Raw genomic sequence first — 22,766 nt, 5'->3', positions numbered from 1 at the left:
CTAACATTCCCACCCCTGCCACTTCAGGTAATGCATTCCAGGCACCCACCACTCTCTGCGTATTTAACTTTCCCCGTATATCTCCCCTAAACTTTTCCCTCTCACTTTGAGACCCCAGGTAATTGAGTCCTCCACTCTGGGAAAAAGCTTATTGTTATGCATCCTGTCTATACCTGTCATGATTTGTAGGCCTCAGATCAGGCCCCCCCCTCAACTGCCTTCTTTCCAATGAAAATAATCCTAATCTACTCAACTTCTCTTCACAGCTAGCACCCTCTATATCAGGTAACATCCTGGTTGACCCCATCTGCACCCTCTCCAAAGCATCCATATCCTTCTGGTAATGTGGTGACCTGAAATGTACACAGCATTCCAAATGTGGCTGAACCAAAGTCTTATACAATTGTAACATGACCTTCCAACACTAGTACTCAATGCCCTGTCTGATGAAGGAAAGCATGCCGTGTGCAGTTTACCTCAGAGTGCAATGGGATCTTGATCAGATGAACCAATGGGCTGAGGAGTGGCAGATGGAGTTTAGTTTGGATATAGGTGAAGTGTTGCAGTTTGGAAAGGCAAATCAGAGCAGGACATATACAGTTAATGGTAAGGTCCTGGGCAGTGTTACTGAACAAAGGGACCTTGGAGTGCAGGTTCATAATCCCTTGAAAGTGGAGTTTCTAGTAAATAGAATAGTGAAGAAGGCATTTGGTATACTTTCCTTTATTGGTCAGAACATCGAGTATAGGAGTTGGGAGGTAAAAACAATGACTGCAGATGCTGGAAACCAGATTCTGGATTAGTGGTGCTGGAAGAGCACAGCAGTTTAGACAGCATCCAAGGAGCAGCGAAATTGACGTTTCAGGCAAAAGCCCTTCATCAGGAATAAAGGCAGAGAGCCTGAAGCATGGAGAGATAAGCTAGAGGAGGGTGAGGGTGGGGAGAAAGTAGCATAGTGTACAAAAGGTGAGTGGGGGAGGGGATGAAGGTGATAGGTCAGGGAGGAGAGGGTGAAGTGGATAGGTGGAAAAGGAGATAGGCAGGTAGGACAAGTCCGGACAAGTCATGGGGACAGTGCTGAGCTGGAAGTTTGGAACTAGGGTGAGGTGGGGGAAGGGGAAATGAGGAAACTGTTGAAGTCTACATTGATGCCCTGGGGTTGAAGTGTTCCGAGGCGGAAGATGAGGCGTTCTTCCTCCAGGCGTCTTGTGGTGAGGGAGCGGCAGTGAAAGAGGCCCAGGACCTCCATGTCTTCGGCAGAGTGGGAGGGGGAGTTGAAATGTTGGGCCATGGGGCGGTGTAGTTGATTGTTGCGGGTGTCCCGGAGATGTTCCCTAAAGCGCTCTGCTAGGAGGCGCCCAGTCTCCCCAATGTAGAGGAGACCGCATCGGGAGCAACGGATACAATAAATGATATTAGTGGATGTGCAGGTAAAACTTTGAGGGATGTGGAAGGCTCCTTTAGGGTCTTGGAAAGAGGTGTGAGAGGAGGTGTGGGCGCAGATTTTACAGTTCCTGCGGTGGCAGGGGAAGGTGCCAGGATGGGAGGGTGGTTGTAGGGGGGTGTGGACCTGACCAGGTAGTCAGGGTTAACAATTTCTCCTTTGAATCCTCCCACTTTCTCCAGACAAAAGCGTAGCCATGGGCGCACGTATGTGCCCCAGCTAGGCCTGTCTCTTTGTTGGCTACGTAGAACAGTTGATCTTCCATAATTACACCGGCACCACTCCCCACCTCTTCCTCCGCTACATTGGTGACTGCATTGGCGCCACCTCGTGCTCCCGTGAGGAGGTTGAGCAATTCATCAACTTCACCAACACATTCCACCCTGACCTTAAATTTATCTGGACCATCTCTGACACCTCCCTCCCCTTCCTGGACCTCTCTATCTCCATTAATGACGACCGACTTGACACTGACATTTTTTACAAACCCACCGACTCCCACAGCTACCTGGATTACACCTCTTCCCACCCTACCTCTTGCAAAAATGCCATCCCGTATTCCCAATTCCTCCGCCTCTGCCGGATCTGCTCCCAGGAGGACCAGTTCCACCACAGAACACACCAGATGGCCTCCTTCTTTAGAGACCGCAACTTCCCTTCCCACGTGGTTAAAGATGCCCTCCAAAGCATCTTGTCCACATCCCACACCTGCGCCCTCAGATCCACCCCTCCAACCGTAACAAGGACAGAACGCCCCTGGTGCTCACCTTCCACCCTACCAACCTTCGCATAAACCAAATCATCCGCCGACATTTTCGCCACCTCCAAAAAGACCCCACCACCAGGGATATATTTCCCTCCCCACCCCTTTCTGCCTTCCGCAAAGACCGTTCCCTCCGAGACTACCTGGTCAGGTCCACGCCCCCAAACAACCCACCCTCCCATCCTGGCACCTTCCCCTGCCACTACAGGAATTGTAAAACCTGCGCCCACACCTCCTCCCTCACCTCTATCCAAGGTCCTAAAGGAGCCTTCCACATCCATCAAAGTTTTACCTGCACATCCACTAATATCATTTATTGTATCCGTTGCTCCCGATGCGGTCTTCTCTACATTGGGGAGACTGGACGCCTCCTCGCAGAGCTCTTTAGGGAACATCTCCGAGACACCCGCACCAATCAACCAAACCGCCCCGTGGCCCAACATTTCAACTCCCCCTCCCACTCTGCCGAGGACATAGAGGTCCTGGGCCTCCTTCACTGCCGCTCCCTCACCACCAGACACCCGGAGGAAGAACGCCTTATCTTCCGCCTCGGAACACTTTAACCCCAGGGCATCAATGTCGACTTCAACAGTTTCCTCATTTCCCCTTCCCCCACCTCACCCTTGTTCCAAACGTCCAGCTCAGCACTGTCCCCATGACTTGTCCGGACTTGTCCTACCTGCCTATCTCCTTTTCCACCAATCCACTCCACCCTCTGCTCCCTGACCTATCACCTTCATCCCCTCCCCCACTCACCTCTTGTACTCTATGCTACTTTCTCCCCACCCCCACCCCCCTCTAGCTTATCTCTCCATGCTTCAGACTCTCTGCCTTTATTCCTGATGAAGGGCTTTTGCCCGAAACATCAATTTCGCTGCTCCTTGGATGCTGCCTGAACTGCTGTGCTCTTCCAGCACCACTAATCTAGAATAGGAGTTGGGAGCTGAAAATGTGTTGCTGGAAAAGCGCAGCAGGTCAGGCAGCATCCAAGGAGCAGGAGAATCGATGTTTCAGGCATGCGCCCTTCTTTAGGAATGAGGAAAGTGTGTCCAGCAGGCTAAGATAAAAGATAGGGAGGAGTGACTTGGGGGAGGGGCGTTGCAAATGCGGTAGATGGATGGAGGTAAAGGTGAGGGTGATAGGCCGGAGTTGGGGTGGGGGGCGGAGAGGTCAGGAAGAAGATTGCTGGTTAGGAAGGTGGTGCTGAGTTCGAGGGATTTGACTGAGACAAGGTGGGGGGAGGGGAAATGAGGAAACTGGAGAAATCTGAGTTCATCCCTTGTGGTTGGAGGGTTCCTAGGCGGAAGATGAGGCGCTGTTCCTCCAACTGTCGTGTAGCTATGGTCTGGCGATGGAGGAGTCCAAGGACCTGCATGTCCTTGGTGGAGTGGGGGGGGTGAGTTGAAGTGTTGAGCCACGGGGTGGTTGGGTTGGTTGGTCCGGGCATCCCAGAGGTGTTCTCTGAAACAAACCCTCCAATCACAAGGGATGAACTCAGTTTTCTCCAGTTTCCTCATTTCTCCTCCCCCCACCTTGTCTCCGTCCCAACCCTCGAACTCAGCACCACCTTCCTAACCTGCAATCTTCTTCCTGACCTCTCCGCCCCCACCCCACTCGGCCTATCACCCTCACCTTAACCTCCTTCCACCTATCGCATTTCCAACGCCCCTTCCCCCAAGTCCCTCCTCCCTACCTTTTATCTTAGCCTGCTGGACACACTTTCCTCATTCCTGAAGAAGGGCTCGTGCCCGAAACGTCGATTCTCCTGCTCCTTGGATGCTGCCTGACCTGCTGCGCTTTTCCAGCAACACATTTTCAGCTCTGATCTCCAGCATCTGCAGTCCTCATTTTCTCCTAGGAGTTGGGAGGTCATGTTGAGGCTGTACAGGACATTGGTTAGACCACTTTTGGAATATACTGTGCAATTCTGATCTCTCTACTATAGAAAGGATGTTGTTCAACTCAAAAAGGTTTAGAAAAGATTTACAAGGATGTTGCCAGGGTTGGAGGGTTTGAGCTATAGGGAGATAGCTACAGCTGGGGTATTTTCCCTGAAGCATCAGAGGCTGAGGGGGTGACCTAACAGAGGTTTATAAAATCATGAGGGGCATGGATACAATAAACAGATAAGGTCTTTTCCTGGGGTGGGGGAGTTCAAATCTCGAGGGCATAGGCTTAAGATCAGAGGGTAAAGATTTAAAAGGGATCTAACGGGTTTCTCTTTCACATGGATGGTGGTGTGTGTATGGAATGAGCTGTCTCAGGAAGTGATGGAGGCTAGGACAATTCCAATAAATAAAAGACATCTGGATGGGAAAAGTATAGGAAGGGCTTAGAAGGATATGGGCTAAATGCTGGCAAATGGGACTCGAGTTACCTCGGATATCTAGTTGGCATGAATGAGTTGGACTGAAGTTTCTGTTGCCATGCTGTACATCTCTTTGACTATGCAGTGAACTAAAATAAAGATAATAATAGACTTCAAAATAACACAGTCGGATTGGAGGAATGTTTGGACACATGATGGAATTTAATGTAGAGAAGTGGCTGATCTGATAATACTCACCTTCACTTTCCTGCATTTTCCCCAATTCTTAATCTCCATACTGATCTGTCTATCTCAGCCTTTAATATACATAATGATCCAATCTCTACAGCCCTCTGTAGTAAAGAATTCCACGGATTCAGTACCCTTTGTCTTAAATAGGTGACTCTTAGGTGATATTTAAATAGGTAAATATGTCCTCTAGTCCTAAGCTCTCCCATGAGGGGTAACAACCTCTCAGCATCTACCATGTCAATTGCCCTAAGAATCTTGCAAGTTTCATTAAAGGTTGCACCTCATCTTCCTAACCCTAACCCCACTAGTTACAGGTTACCTTCTTGAAAATGTCCTCTTCAGCCCAACTCTCAATCTTTTATTAGTTAACCAAACCTCTGCCCATGCCAAAGCACTATCCCACACCACGCACCATTAACGCTTTAAGTAGCATTACGTGCAGTACCTTTTTGAATGCCTTTTAGAAATCTAAATATATTGCATCCCCTTAATCTATACTGATTGTTACCTTCACAAAGATCTCTAATAAATTTGTCAGGCATGGATTCCCCTTCATGATAAGTCTGATTGATTTTATTATGTATTTCTAAATGAATTGCAATTACATCCTCTGTCATGTTTGCAATGACAGGTATTAAGCTAAACATTCTAATGATACTTGATTTTGTCTTCTCTTTTTGAATAACTTTTTACATTGGCAGTTTTTCAAACCTCTGGGACTTTTTCTGTATCTAAGAATTTTTGGAAGATTAGAGTCATTACCACCAGTGCATTCACAATCACGACAACTACTTCCTTTAAAATTCTCAGAAATAAGCCATCAGGGACTTATTGGCCTGTAGTCCCATTTGCAACACTAGTACTTTCTCTAGGTGACAGTTGAAGTGTTTATGTCCTCCTCTATCCCTTTAGCCTCTTGATTATTTTGCCTTTTGGTGTGCTATTAGTGTTCTGTATCGTGATGATTAATGCAAATTAAATCCGTCCTCAACTTCACCATTCCCCATTGTTATTTTCTGAGTCTAATCCTTTGAAGAATTGAGGTTCATTGTGGCCCGTCTCTTTTCATATATTGAAGACATAAAATATATATAAAATCTTACTGTCCCATTTCTATCTTACTTTTTTGGGCCATCTTTGATGGCATTAACAAATTTGCTTCACCACTAACCTTTGTCACTTTGTATGTATTTTTCTTTCAATTTGATCCTATCCTTTGATTTCCTAGTTGAGCATGGTTGATTTATCCCCTTTCTAGAATATTTCTTCCTCACTCAAATATATCCTTGCTGTGAATAACAAACTACTTTCTTAAGCATTTGCCACTGTTCTTCAATGTTCTTTTCTGCTAAACACTTTGCCCTCATTCCTACATCTTTACCCTTATTTAAGTTTGGAACAGTTGTTTCCGACTCAAGCTTCTCACACTTAAACTGCCTGCTAAATTCTATCATGTTATGGTCACTGTTTCCTGGTGGTTCTTTTATTCTTGGGTCATTTTTAATCATGATCGGATCCAACCTATCTCTGGTTAGATCTGCAACATATATGTTCTAAAAAAATTATCCCAAATTAGCCTATGCATTTCTTCTTCAAGATATTAACTGGAAGAGACAGGATAGATAAAAATAAACTGTTTGGGGGTTCTAGAACTAGAGAGCATAGTTTGAGAATTAGGACCAGACCTTTCAGGAGAGATGTTAAGAAACACATCCACACATAAAGGGTCAAAGATATTTAGAACTCTTCCACAAATAGCAGTGGAGGATCAGTTATTAATTTTAAATCTGAGATAGATAAACGTTTTTTAAGCAAAACTATTAAGGGAAATGGGCCAAAGGCAGGTACAGAGGAACCTCGATTCTCCAAAGGGCATGGGTGAGGAGTATTTCGATCAGTTAATCGATTGCCGGCTAACGTAGTTAGCCAAGCATTGGGACCTTGCGATCTTGTTCAGATAATCTGAAATTTGATTACTTGAATGCCAGATGATCAAGGTTCCTCTGTACATATAATTCAGCCATTCGTTGGATGCTGCCTGAACTGCTGTGCTCTTCCAGCACCACTAATCCAGTATTTGGTTTCCAGCATCTGCAGTTATTGTTTTTACCTACCTAATTCAGCCATAGATCAACCATGATTGAACTGAATGATGGAACAGGTTTGAGGGGCTGAATATCCTACTCCTGTCCCTATTTCCTCATTGCTGCCTGTGCCAATTTGATTTTCCCAATCTACATGAAGATTAAAGTCACCAATGATTAATGTACTTGGCTTTTGATTTTCTGATTTCCCTATGATTGCTTTAACCAGCATTCTTTTGTTATTTCCTGCCTCCACCCATATTGATTATATTACCTACAGTATGGAAACAGGCCCTTCGACCCAACAAGTCCACACAAGCCCTCCGAAGAGTAATTCACCCAGACTGATTCCCCTGCCCTATATTTACCCCTGAATAATGCACCTAGCACTATGGGCAATTTAGCATGGCCAATTCACCTGACCTGCACATCTTTTGGATTGTGGGAGGAAACCCACACAGACACAGGGTGGGGGGGAGGGGGGGGGTGTGGGGGAGGGGGGTGGTAATGTGCAAACTTCACACAGATAGTCACCCGAGGTAGGAATCAAACCCAGGTCCCTGACGCTGTGAGGCAGCAGTGCTAACCACCATGTGGCGCATATGGATGCTACATTTTCTGATCCAACATCACTTCTTGCTTTTATACCTAATCTAATTTGTCCTAACAAAGCTACCCATCACACTTTCATTCCTGCCTGTCCTTTTGGAAAGTCACATATTTCAGAATATTGAGTTCTCAGTTTTGATCTCCTTATAACCATGTCTCTATAATCATATCCATTTTTATTTTTTGTGCCATTAATTCATTAATTTTGTTCTGAACACTATGCCCATTTAAGTAAAGAAAAAATAATACTGCCTTTTTATCTTCTCTATCCTACCACTGATCCATATTACTCTTGTTGTTTTTTCATATACTTGAACACTTTGTCCCTTTCTGTCCCACTCTGGATATGATTATCAAAATCATTGTTCCACAATACCACCACATCGAGGAGGGGTCACCAGACTTGAAACGTTAACTCTGATTTCTCTTCACAAATGCTGCTGAGCTTTTACAGCAATTTCTGCTTTTGTTTCTGATTTACAGCATCCATGGTTCTTTCAGTTTTTTTATTGCCATATCATTTTGCTTGGTAAGCCCCCTTCCTGAATCCTCCCTGCTCTAATTAGTTTAAAGTACCCTCTTTGGCCCTAGTTGTTCATTTCACCAGGACACAAGCCTGTAAACACATTCCTCACTACCAACTTTTAAGTCACACATTTAACTCCTTAATTTTAGTTACCGTATCCCAGTTTGTTCATGCTTAAGTAATCATTTTAGAGATTCTGCCTTTTAGTTTAGCTTCCAACTATTCAAATCTTTCAAAAGAATCTCCCTTCCACTCACTTTATTGGTAACAATGTGGATGAAAATACCAGGACCTCTTACTCTTATTCCAAGTTCTTCTCCATGCTGAGAAGATGTCCTTAACTCTGGCACCAGGCAGACATAGTAAATTTTCAGACTCACACTCACTGCTGTAGAGAACAACATCTACCTTACTAAATAGACTGTGCCAAAGCACTGTTATATTCCTATTTCCTCCCACAACTTGAATGACTCGTTGTCAGTTCACTTCTCCTTCCTGGAGTCCCTACTCTCACCCACACAGGTTGTAAGAACTTTGTAATTGTTGGGTGATTGAAGGGACAGAGGTTCCTCAACAGGTGCGTCTTTAGTCCCCATACTTGCCTCACCCACAATCACCCCTCCTGTTCTCGATTACAGACCGAATTTTGATGATATAGTATGAGTGCAGTGATCACATCAACCCAATAGGCAGATCTAATTCAGTCTGTGTGGAGTTTGCACATTCTCCCCATGTCTGCGTGGGTTTTTACTGGGTCCTCTAGTTTCCTCCCACAGTCCAAAAATGTGCAGGTTAGGTGAATTGGCCATGCTAAATTGCCCCTGGTGTTCAGGGATGTGTAGGGTGCATTAGTCAGAGGTAAATGTAGAGTAATAGAGTAGGGGAATGCTTCTGGGTGGGTTATTCTTTGGAGGGTCGGTGTGGACTTATTCGGCCTATCTCCACACTGTAGGGAATCTATGGTGATTAGCCAACTATCTCACCTGCTGTGAAAACAGGTAATCAGAGGGGCTTTGATTGAAACCCTTAAACAGTTTTTAAACTAACTGTGCCCACCCCCACACTTGGTTGTAAAAATGGAAAATTGTGCCCTTAGAGGACAAAATCAAAGTGATCATAATAAATCTTTATAAAATACTGGTCTAGTTTCAACTGGAGTACTGAGTTCAATTCTGGGCACCACGTTTTAGGAAGGGCATGAAAGCTTTAGAAAAGATTTCCGAGATGGATTTCAGTGAGAGATTTCAGCTATGTGGATAGATTTGAGAACCTGTTCTTATAGAGTCATTGAGGTCTGCAGCACAGAAAAAGTCCCTTCAGCTCATCAGATCTGCACCATTCAAAAACAACTACCTAACTATTCTAATCCCAGTTTCCTACACTTGGCCCATAGCTGTGCTTGTCTTGGCATCACAAGTATACAGCTAAATGCTACTTAAATGATATGAGAACCTCTGCCTCTACCACCCTTACAGGCAGTGAGTTCCAGTTTACTACCATCTCTGGGTGAAAAAAAATTCCTCACATCTCCTCTAAACTTCCTGCCCTTATATTAAATCTAAGCTCTTGATCGTTCATCCTTGCACCAAAGAGAAATGTTCCTTCCTGTCTACCCTGACTATGCCCCTCTCCCAAGGGAGGTTTGAGGGAAGATTTTCTAGAAGTGTTTAAATAGGGAAAATCTGCTCCTGCTGGTGAAGTATTGAGAACCAGAGGTTACTAATTCACGATGGATGACAAAAGAAGCAGCAGTGAAATTAAGAAACATTATTTTGAGCTAGGAATGTGGTGGAATCAGAGTCTATTATGACTTTCAAGACTTCAGGGAAGGTGTAGGAAGTGGGTCTAGCTGATTTTTTTTTGGTGAAATCCATGATTGACAGAATGAGTCAAGTGTAACCATTCTATGATTCTATTTATAAACTGCAACTCAATATCTGTAATCAGAAATATCCACCTCTATGACTCTGAGAACAGATTCTCAAATTTATCCACAAAGCTGAAATCTCATACTGAAATCAATCTTGGAAATCTTTTCTAAAGCTTTCATGTCCTTTCCAAATGTGATGCCCAGAATTGAACTCAGTACTCCAGTTGAAACTATATCAATATATGTCTGTTGCCAATTCTGCATGCATTTTCCTTGTTATTTTAATCACTTGCTATGCCACATACTCGTGTTCACCACAATATCTGAATTTTCTTGGCAGTTCTTAGACAATGTAAGTTCAGCGGAAATGCCATTTCTGTTCTGTATTCAAAGCTTCAAGTGAACTGCACTAGAGATATGATAGCCAATCAAGTGAACCCATGAGAGATTTCCCAAATTGGTATTCTTTAAAGGTCACCCTCTATGCAAGTGTTTCACGAGCACTTTTAAAGAAAGATTTTGGAAAAGATAGCTCATCTGGTCTGTAGAATTATCATACATGTAAAGAGATGAGACTTTTAATCTCTGTAGGATTGGGAATTTGACAAGATTGTAGGAGATGCAGTGCATTGAGATAGTTCTGAATGTCAACACTTATATCCAGCCACCGACTAGTAACAGAGGATACAAGTCTCTGTCCTTTGCTTCTAAGATTTCTATATGAAGTAAGTTTGGACAGTCTAGGTTCTCTAAAGTAAAACACAAAATATTCCCTGATTTGACATTAAATCAACAAGCTCATTCAGTAGTGTTAAAGGACAAATGAATAAATGTTGTACTCATGTAGTGAAATCTTTAATATGTAATTGCCAAAGTTGGAACCAATAGATACTTAGAATGGTAATGGGAGAGTGTTCTATTCCACAGAACTAGCATCCTTCACTTTAATAAGCATAACATTTATTAAAAACAAACATGCAGGTGGAGTGGTCAGGACCTTGCAGTAAGTTTATTTTTGATTTTATTAATGGTTGTTGCTTGTTTGATCTGTGAGGTAGATACACACAGAATACTGAGGTATGATGTATGTCCATAAGACCATAGTTGCCACGTCTAAACACTGATGGACCTCACGGGATACTTGGGTTCATTGCTGATTTTTGAAGCAAGTTTGTATAGTCTTACAGGAAAGTGTGGTGAACCATAGTTCATCGTGGAATGTTGTACATAGGTCTGTAATGTATGTTGAGGCGTGACACAGTTTCTTATAGGATACTGAGGTGTAACGTAGGTGCTGAAAGGATATTGAGCTGTGACATAATTCCTAATAGGATAGAGGTTTGTAAAACGGAATGCCATAGGATATTGGAAAGAGACAAAAGTGTCTACAGGTTCTGGAACTCTGTCCATATCGGGGTTCTGATCTGGGGTACAGTTCTTCACAGGGCTTTGGGATGAGCTTCTGATCTTTACTGGACTCTGAGTTGGGCTTTTAGATTTCACAGGAGTCTGTGATGAGCTTCTAGCATTTGCAGGGCTTTGTGGTAGGCTTCTGGACTTTCCAGGACTTTGTAATGAACTTCTGGTCTTTGTAGGACTCTGTGGTAGGCTTCTTGCCTTTGCAGTTTTCTGTGATGGGCTTCTTGTCTTTGCAGGACTTTGTGATGGGCTTCCAGTCTTTGCAGGACTTTGTGATGGGCTTCCAGTCTTTGCAGGACTTTGTGATGGACTTCCAGTCTTTGAAGGACTTTGTGATGGGCTTATGACATTTGTGAAACTCAGAGGTGAGTTTCTGGTCTTCTCAGGATCCTGGACTGCCACATAGTACCTTGGAGGAACTGGACTTAAAATATAGGTTCTCACGGGATATTGAGGTATAGAATAAACCCTCATAAGGTATTGGCCTGCATCACTGACCATCGCAGGAGACTGGCCTCTATGGTAGATGTCCGCTGTATGTTGAGGTGTTGTTCTGTATGTTCCCATCAGATACTGTGCTTTGAACTGTACATTCTCCAAATCTTTGTCTGTACTGTTGGTCATTAAAATGTCCTGGCCTGAACTCAGAAATTCCTGATCTTTTCTATTGACTTTACTAGGATCCCTGCAATAGACATTCTTAGAATCCTCATCTGTACTATCGTTCCTGTCAAGATCCTGGTCTGTACTTAGAATACTTTCAGCATCCTGGTCTGCACTGTCAATCCTTTCAAGATCCTGGTCTGCACTGTCGGCCCTTTCAAGATCCTGGTCTGCACTGTCAGCCCTTTCGAGATCCTGGTCTGCACTGTCAGCCCTTTCAAGATCCTGGCCTGCACTGTCGGCCCTTTCAAGATCCTGGTCTGCACTGTCGATCCTGTCAAGATCCTGGTCTGCACTGTTGGTCCTGTCAAGATCCTGATCTGCACTGTCAGTTGTTTCAAGATCCTGGTCAGTACTGTTAGTACTTGTAAGATCCTGCACTGTATCAACGATTATTTTAGGATACTGATCCATGCTGTTTGTTCTCTGAGAATCATTAGGAGTTTCAGGTGTTGGTGTGGGATCCTGGTCACTCTTCACAGGATACTGTCGTATGATGTAGGTCATCAGTGGATAATGATCTGTAATGTATCGCCGTATATGATATGGAGGTAAGCTGTAGGTAGTCATGCCATATTGACCAAGGAGGTAGGTCCTTATAGAATATGGATTTGCTGTGTAGTAACTTACAGGAGACTGAGATGTGGCATAGGACCTCATAGGATATTGAGGTGTGGCGTATGTCCCCACAGGATACTGAGATGTGGCCTTGGAATTCACAGGATATTGAGCTGTAGCATAGGATCCCACAGGATACTGAGATGTGGCGTAAGAACTTACAGGATACGGAGGTGTAGCATAGGATCCTGGGGCATACTGAGATGTGGCGTAGGCATTCGCAGGATACTGAAATGTGGCATAAGTGCTCACAGGATACTGAGGTGTGGCATATGTCCCCACAGGATACTGAGGTGTGGCATATGTCCCCATGGGATACTGAGATGTGGCCTTGGAATTCACAGGATACTGAGTTGCAGCATAAATGCTTGTAGGATATTGAGACATAGCATAGTTGCTTGGAGGATACTGAGATGTAGCATTCATCTTCACTGAGTATGCAGTTTTGCCATAGGTGCTGATGGGGTATTGATATGGAGCATAGGTCCCCACCGGATACTGAGATGTGGCAAAGGTCCCCATAGGATATGATGCTGTTTCATATTCCTGAAGAATTCACCATCTATTATTTAGGTAACAGCTGGTTCTGAAATATGTTACACAATCAGGCTCAGATGATGATATAGACCACAGCTGAAGGCAGTTTACAAAGTCATCTGAACTCTTTTGATTGTGCCACTACCTTGTAAAGCATAATCTAAGTTATTTGTTACTCAAACCAAATGTAAGACTTGTTTTGCAAGAGAAAGTTAAAATTAATATTTTTGTGCCCTTAGACAGTTAGTTTCTCAGGTATCTTGAATGTTAGCACTAAGGAATACATTATTATTAAATTTTTTTAGAAATGCAGAACAACTTGCATTTATATTGCACCATTTAAGTGGTAAACTGCCCTATAGATATAGAATATTATGCTTAGCCATTACAGATATTCTCTAATCAACCTGATCAGAGATGTTATTAAACCACCTGTAGAACAATTGGGACTTGGACATGGCCCTCCTGGTCCAAAGGTAAGGAGGCTCAGCCATTCTAACTCTTCCCGCATTGATTAAGCTCACCTGGCCACATTATCACCTTATTCTTTTCTCTAAATAACTGCATCGAATGAACTGATTCCACTTTGATGAGGCAGCTGTAAAGCTGGTTAACAAATTTAACAACCATCAGTCAAATCCATGCCAATGGCATTTTTTGCTTCAGGCAGACTTTTTGTGAAACAAAATTTAATAGAAGAAAGCAAATGAAATCTGCTCATCATAAAGCAGCTGTAATAATGCTAGTTTCATATCTTTAAATAATCACACTATCAGCTATATAAATGGGTAAAGTCTTCATCCTTTCACTGTGGAAAATTACATATTCCAGTAATGGCTTGATATTCAATGTGTAATTCCAGATTTTATAGGAGTTGGCCTAGAAATTAAATTGGCCTATAAATTCTCTGGAGAGTTATAGTGTTGCTGGGAGAGCATTTGACTCTGCCATTGACAACTATTGGGTGATCTGAGGTCCACTGTTTACATCATTAAAGATGAGAAGACTGAAATGGTGGCTACCACACTATGCTTAAGCTTGGAAACCACAGAAAATCAATCAGGGTGGTGAGAAACGGTGAGAATATCCTGAATTGGAGAATAATGGGTTGGGCTGTCAGGGTATGGCCTTTTAGGGGTGGGTGGAGATGGAGTGCAGCAGCAGGATATAAAAGCTGATGCTGCTAAAAGATGCAATAGTCACACTGAAAGAAGCCTCACAACGAAAAAAGATAATGGTGGAGAAAAGAGTGGCAAAGCTTTCAGTCAGATCTGCTGTATGAGATGCACTGCAGTTGTATAAGTCTGTTGTTGGGGTTCTTGTGACTCAGTGGTAGCATACCTACCTCTGAGGTGAGAGGCCACGTTCAGGTTCCACCTGGTCCAGAACAGGATGGTTATGAAATATGTAGATGAATCTGTGGTATAGGTGGAAGCAACCCCTAAAGTTGGCAATTCTGTATAGGCAGACAGCTATGATAGTCAGTATCCCTTCCTGACCCCTAGTTTCCTATCGAGTACTAGTAAATAGACAGTTAACTAATCAGGGTACTTCTCCGTATTTTTTCTCAATTTTGTTGACACATGGTAACTTCACTGTGCTCAAGGGCTGGCCTAACAGGCTGGACTACACCCTAACACATATTCAACCTGTACTTAGATAGAACACGCTGCCCAACTCATCAAACCCATCCCTTCTGATTTCTAGCTCCCGTTATTGCCTTCTGTGTCTTACATTTTACACAAAAATATTGTTCAAGTTTCACTGTTAATACTTATACATAAATCTTCATTTACGACAATATCCAACATTTTCATCTCTTGGCACCTGACATTCGGCCTCTCACACTCCACAAGGAAGGAGCACAGTAGAAGCAAACTGCAAAAGCCATTGGGGAAGCAAAATAGGAGAAACAATGACAGGTGGCACATCTGCTACATCTTTAGCTTATGGTTCAGGAGCAGCTGTCCTTGGAAATTCTCTCTGCATTTCTGGAAATGCTATACAAGACAGTTCAACTTTCCTGCCAATATGTTAACTCCTCTTCAACTTTTTCTCTGGACAGGCACAAAAAGAAGTCAGTCTGGAAAGGTGAAAAAATAGTCAATGGCCTCTCATGTTAGACAAGCACATCCTTACTAAAGCCAACATTCATTATCTTACATTTCTCAGCTGAAACATCCATCTACTGTGAATTAATATGGCTATGAGCATGTGTCACTTAACGAATTGGCAATAAGAGTGGAATCTGATATTATGGAGTGTAAATTTCGAAGATACTGGTTGGATGGTCTGTAGATAACCCCCTAATTTGTCCTGTTTTGAAGAGAAGATTGTAGGATACACGTCACAGCTAGGTGGGGTATTGAAAATGACAAATCCCAATGCCTTTTCTTGGGGAAACATTTATTCTGGGGTTTCAATAATACAATGTAGCTCCAGGAACATCTGCTACTTTTTGTCTTTTGAGGGCAACCTTGAGAATAGTCAATTTTTCCAGTATGAATCAATGAACTCAGACCATCAGGTATTGGGTGTCCTGGAGAGAGAATTAATGTAAGTCATTTTTGAAGCAGCATCCTTTTGGATTTGAATTGGAGATGCCGGTGTTGGATTGGGGTGTACAAAGTTAAAAATCACACAACACCAGGTTATAGTCCAACAGGTTTAATTGGAAGCAGTAGCTTTTGGAGCGCTGCTTCTTCATCAAGCACCTGATGAAGGAGCAGCGCTCCGAAAGCTAGTGCTTCCAATTAAAGCTGTTGGACTATAACCTGGTGTTGCGTGATTTTTATCCTTTTGGATTTGTATAACCTAATTGTCACCAACAGTTCTGCCATCCTTCTGCTGGGTTGGCAGTTGGACTCTGCACATGTGCATGTCAAAAGACCAGCAGCATAATTGTGCTCTCATTTTTGAAGGACTATCCAGTTGCAGTTCCCTTGGATTTTTCTGCTTAGGTAATTGGAAGAAGGTTGGCCTAGGCTGTCCATGCAGCAGCAATGGAGCTGTAACCTTCATCAGGATGCTCCTGGGAGTGACTGCGCAGAAGGCCGGAGCCACGTAATCTCCAACATTAATTTTCCCAGAGGATATGACGTGTCTTTGGTTTTTTTAAAAAAACTGGTATTTGAAAAAGAATAAGCAGAGCTGATCATAAAGAAAACAAAAAAAAAGTTAATACTTCGGCATTAGTACAAATTAAACTTTTGATGAATGGGGTGGTTTCTTTTAAAAAAAATTATTGCTCATTTGGGGATAGCTGGTGATGGTATAGCAATTGTATTGCTGGAATAGTAATCTAGAGACCCAGGCGAATGCTCTGGGTACATGGGGTCAGTTGGTGGAATTAAAATTTAATAATAAAGATGGAATATAGATCTAGTCTCATTAATAGTGCCATGAAACTACCATTCTTTGTTGTAAGGATCCATTTGGTTCACTAATAACCTTTAGTAAAGGAAATCTCCTGTTCTTACTTGATCTGGCCTACAACTGGCTCCAGAATTAACAATGTGGTTGATGCTTAAATTGCCCTCTAAGTTGGCCTAGGAAGCTACTCAGTTCAAGGGATATCTTTTTGGGAACAGATGCCAGCAATGCCCACACCCCATGAAAGAATAAAGGTGTGAAGAATAAAGTGGGGGTGTTGGGCTTTCTGCTTGAACTGCTCCAATCTGTGAAATGAAAGTGTACCCACAGTGTTGTTAAGTGTGGAGTTCTAGAGTTTTGATCCTCTGACTTGAAGGAACAGTGCTTAATCAAGGCATGAGTATCCAAGTCTGGTCATATATGCTGAGTCTCCAGGATTTTTGGAACAAAAAGAATGAACTTGGCATTAAGTAGGATTGTAATACGTTGGTAGCAACTCTGCTGGGCTGGTCACAGGCTTAGGATCCCTGAGTTTTGACTGCCAGAATAAATCTTCTTTGACAAGCTCAAAGAAGGCCTTCAAGTAAGGAGAGGACAAAGGAACATGGAACATAGAACTGTACAGTACAGGAACAAGCACTTGAGCCCACCATGTTGTGCCAAACATGACCCCATATTAAACTAACCCCTTCTGTCTGTCGTCCATATCCCCTATTCCTTGCATATTCATATGCTTATCTAAAAGTCCCTTAAGTACCACTATTGCATCTGCATCTACCACTATCCCTCGCAGACCATTCCAGACTCCTCCTCACATGTACTTTCAAGTTCCCCCTTCACCTTAAATGCATGGCCCCTAGTTTTAGACATTTCAATTAGATTCCCTACAGTGTGGAAAACAGGCCATTTGGCCCAACAAGCCCACAGTGACCCTCCGAAGAGTAACCCACCCAGACCCATTTTCCTCTGACTAATGCATCTGACATGATGGGCAATTTAGCATGGCCAATCCGCCTGACTGGCACATTTTTGGATTTTGGGAGGAAACCGGAGTACTTGAAGGAAACCCACGCAGACAGAGGGAGAATGTGCAAACTCCACACAAATAGTCATCTGAGGCTGGAATCAAACCCAGGTCCCTGGTGCTGTGAGGCAACAGTGCTAACCACTGAGCCACCATGACACCCCTAAACTCTGGGAATTCTGACCATCAACCCGATCTATGCAACTCATAATTTAAAGACTTCTATCAAGTCTCCCTTTAGCCTCTGCTGCTGCAGTGAAAATAACATGAGTTTTCCTAGTCTCTCCTTGTAGCTCATACCCTCTAATCCAGGCAGCATCCTGGTTAACCTCTTCTTCCTCCCTCTCCAAAGCCTCCACATTCTTCCTGTAATTTGGTGACCAGAATTGAACGCAATTCGCTAAGTGTGGCCTAAGCAAAGTCCTGTAAAGCTGCAACTTGACATCCTGACTCTTGTATTCAATATCCCGACCAATAAAGGCAAGCACGCCGCACGCCTTCTTTACCACCCTATTTACTTGTGTGGCCTCTTTCAGGGAGCTATGGACTTGAACCCCAAGATCCCTCTGTACATCAATGCTGTTAACGGTCCTGCAATTAGCTGTATATTTTTCCTTAACATTTGATCTCCCAAAGGGCAGCACCTCACATTTACCTTGATTAACTCCATCTGCCATTTCTCTGCCCATACCTGCAACTATCTATATCCTACTGTATCCTTTGACAACTTTCTACACTATCCACAACTCCACTGATCTTTGTATCATCTGCAAACTTACTAAGCAACCAATCTACATTTTCATTTAAGTCATTTATGTATATCTCAAACAGCAGAGGTCCCAGTATGGATCCCTGCGATACCACAGCCTGAAAAAGACCATTCTGCTTTCTAAGGGCAAGCAAATTCTGAATTCATGTGGCCCATGCATCTTAATCTTCTGGATGAAGCTACGATGAGGGATCTTATCGAAAGCCTTACTAAAATCCACGTAGGTAACATAAGACTCCCTGACGGCATCCCTCAAGAAATGCAACATAGATGCTAATGTGTTGGACACCCTCATTCGGAATAAATCAACTTAGAGGAACCTCCAATTTGAAGGGACACAATTCTTTGAGAATACTTGTCGGCAAGGATAAGCACATTAAAGGAATCAGAAAAAGGAAAACCAATGATCTCGAGGCCAAGGGCCAATTCCACCTTCTGGAAACAATTGCCAAATATGTAGTCAGAAAAGCAGCGCTAGGATTGGACTCATCAACCACACAAGGACCCACAGAACTCATGATCAGTGACACAGAATCTCCTAGGTAGACAATCACACTCATTAGTCATTGCTGACAACAATGATGACGATAATAAGTTGGCCTTATTTTATTCCCAATATTTGAAACTTGAGATGGTGAGTATTTAAAACCTTTGTCCACTGTTTACTGTAAGTGATGGTATCGATAAAGAAAACTTACAAACAAAAGCTAGATATAAGTCATTGTCATTGGTTTCTTATCATCATTGAAGATGACCATTCCTTGCACGTAATTTGTTTTGCACTCTAAGATGACTGCAGAGATAGACTAAAGACCTGCATGAATTTCCACAGTACAAGGAAGGATGAATTGTCTAATTTTGTTGGGACTATCCAGTCTTTCTAATTTGCCTTTTGTCTTTAGCTGCCTGTGTTCTTTGTTATTTGAACGAAGCAACACCACTACTTCAGCTCATGCCACAGGGAGTATTTTTCTCTCAGTCCATGGTGGTCATGACACATTTCCTGAAGTTCACTTTCAGGAAGTTTTTAAACGTGACCTATCTATAAGTAGGTTCAAGTTTGAGATGTGAATATATGACTGTCTTACGTCCACTCCTTTTGAGCTGAACTCTTATGATAGGTGTTTCAATTCTGGACATTTCTGCTCTTTATTGGACATTTTGTTCTAATATTTGATGCCCATGATGTTCCAAATATATTTGATGTGGAATCTGTCCAAATCTTTAATATGTCATCAGTAGATGGTCTATGTTTCACACAGATCTAGGAGAGTAGGTATTACTAAAACATAGCATAAAACATAGCACAAAAACAGTTTTAAAAAATTAGCATCAACTAAAATATGACAGCAGGCTGAGTGTTTGGACTGCAATATGTGATAATTTGTGGATATCAAGAATGGCTTGAGTGAACACAGATGCCTCCCCTTTAAAACTTCCTGGCTCAGAGTCATTGAAGTTAATGTGATTTGAAAAAACACTGACACATATGGGACATGAAACAATACTTGGACAATCTGCTCAAGAAATCAGTCAGTTTCTTGACTTTGTAAAGAGCTAAAGGTTCAAAATGGGGTTGATGTGACCAACAGAATACAGAGTAAGGAGGACCCAACTCAATAGAAAACATGGAAACAGATTCAACTTACTAATGCAATGTGTTATCTGTGAGGAGAAGGATAAAGACAATGCGATGCAGACGACAGCACTTTAGAGCAGGGGACAGTCCAAAGAGGTGAAAGGGAGGAGGAAGGGAAGCTTAATGTCAAATCATATTCTCCAAACAGGTTGAAATATAACCATTTCAAATGAATCTGTTCAGAGAATGTGAATTGACATCTATAGGATGGATAGGTATGAACCTGGCCCTCCTGGCTCAGAGGTAGGGACATTACCACTGCACCGCAAGAGCCCCACCAATGTGGTAGTTGCAAGCAATTTAAGAATGGGGAGAAAGATAATAAGCAACCTTGGCAAGTAGGATTGAGTAGTTGGTTGCCTATCTGAAGCAAGAATGAAGAACATTTTGAATTAGCCTGAAGGATAATGGAGAGGGACAGCTTGACTGAGCATTCATTACTGAAGTACACATTGGATAATAACATATAAAAAATAAATAAATCCTACTTGCAGACTACAAAGAACCAGATGCTAAATTAAAGGGACAGGTTCTTAAGGATTCTAATTTCTGGTTAATTATCCCCAAAGGGAGGCAAGCACATTTTTGAAGGTATGGTGTAGTGAGGAAGAGTTTCATTACATTGAACAGTGGCACTAGCATTGGGAAAAGGAACTACACCACTTGGACATGCTTCACTCGAACTGAAATAGCACTAGAATAGACAATATAGAACACAGAACAGTACAGGTCCTTCAGCCCATGATGTTGTGCCAAGCATTTATCTTAATCTAAGATCAACCTGACCTCCACACCCTAAACTGTGGCTGCTAAACTCAATCTCCCTGTTAATGAAAACTAAAACACCGTACACCTTCTTAACAACTCTATCAACATGGATGGTAACTTTGAAGGATCTATGTCCATAGACCTCAAGATCCCGCTGTTCCTCCATACTGTCATAATCCTGTCTTTAATCCTATCTTCAGCATTCAAATTTGGTCTTCCAAAATGAATCACTTTGCATTTATCCAAGTTTAACTCCATCTGTCACTTCTCAGCCCAGCTCTGCATCCTGTCAATGTCTTGTTGTAGTCTGCAACAGACTTCCACACTACCTACAACCTTTGTGTCATCGGCAAACTTACTAACCCACCCTTCCACTTCCTCATCCAAGTCATTTATAAAAACCATAAAGAGCAGAGGCCCAAGAACAGAGCCGTGCGGGACACCACTGGTCACCAACCTCTGGGCAGAATATTTTCCATCCACTATCAATGGCTGTCTTCTTTCAGCTAGCCAATTCTCCTCGTAGACAGCCAAATTTCCCTGTATCCCATACCTTCTAACTTTCTGAATGAGCTTACCGTGGGGAACTTTATCAAATACCAGACTGAAATTCATATACACCACATCCACTGCTCAACCTTTGTCAACCTGCCCCTCACAAAGCTATACTATCTTTAATCAAACTATGTTTTTCCAAATAGTCATAAATCCTATTTCTCAGAATCCTTTCCAGTGCCTTGCTTACCACAGACATAAGACTGACTGGTCTGTAATTCCCAGGGATTTCCCTATTCCCTTTCTTGAACAAAGGAACAACATTCACCTCCCTCCAATTATCCTGTACTACTCCCATGGAGAGTGAGGATGCAAAGATCATTGCCAGAGGTACAGCAATCTCATTCCTCACTTTCCGCAGTAACCTTGGATATATCTGGTCTGGCCCTGGGGAATTTTTCTATCTTGATGCTTCCCAGAATTTCCAGCACATCCACTTTCTTAATATCAATCTGTTCAAGCCTATTAACCTGGTTCATGGTGGTCTCACTATCAACAAGGTCCCTCTCTCTAGTGAATACAGAAACAAAAACTAATTTAGGGCCTCCCCTACCTCTTCAGACTCCAGACACAAGTTCCCTCCACTATCCCTGATCGGTCCTACCCACTCTGGTCATTCTCCTATTCCTTACGTAAGTGTGGAATGCCTTTGGGTTTTCCGTACTCCTTCCTTCCTTTCCTGTCTCTTCTTAGCTCCCCTCATTTTTGAGTTCTTTCCTAGCTATCCTGTAATCCTCTAAAGCTGTGCCAGATCCTTGCTTCCTCAACCTTAAGTAAGCTTCCTTCTTCCCCTTGATGAGAAGCTCCTCTTCTCTGGTCATCCAAGGCTCCTTCACCTTACACAGTAGAGTGAAAATAAACTGGAGGGAAGAGAACAGCGTGTTGTTCATAAACAACATTCAAGGCATCACAGGTAAGGGGAAGAGTAAAAATTAAAGTAAAGCTAACCATCCTAAGGAAACTATAATTTAATCAGGTCCAGGAAATCATTAAAATGATCGGAAACAAGACTATAGTAATAGAGAATTTAATGGCAGTGATCTTCCTATTGAATATAGACAATACAAAAGAAGCATTGGCAATGACATTTCTCCAGGTCTTTAATAAATTGTCGATATGGAATCCAAGTCTCAGCACAGTTCAATTAAAAGCAACGTATTGTGGATGCTGGAGATCTGAAATAAAAACAGGAAGTGCTGCAGAAAATGCAGCAACTCTGGTGGCATATGTGAACTGCGTAACAGAGTTAACTGCTTTGAATCCAACATGACTCTACTTCGGGACTGAAAGAGGCTGGAAAATATTAGATTTTCTACTGTTGACAAAGCGGGAGGAGGAGCGGGTGGAACAGATGGCAAGATGTCAAAGGGAGTGCTAGAGGTAGAAGAAGAGAAATATAGATGCAAAATACGATTAATGATAGGTGTGAATAGTATGAAATAGGTGAGATTTGCTGAGAGCAAACCCATGTGAGCAAGACATAGAAGGAGAATAAGTGTATAATCAAAATGGAGTGCAGTGTTCATGCTCTGAAGTTGTTGAACTC

Source organism: Chiloscyllium punctatum, chromosome 37 (genome assembly GCF_047496795.1).
Source record: "Chiloscyllium punctatum isolate Juve2018m chromosome 37, sChiPun1.3, whole genome shotgun sequence".
Classification (NCBI taxonomy): domain Eukaryota; kingdom Metazoa; phylum Chordata; class Chondrichthyes; order Orectolobiformes; family Hemiscylliidae; genus Chiloscyllium; species Chiloscyllium punctatum.
The sequence above is the reverse complement of the archived record's forward strand: the minus strand, read 5'-3'. Positions refer to the sequence as shown.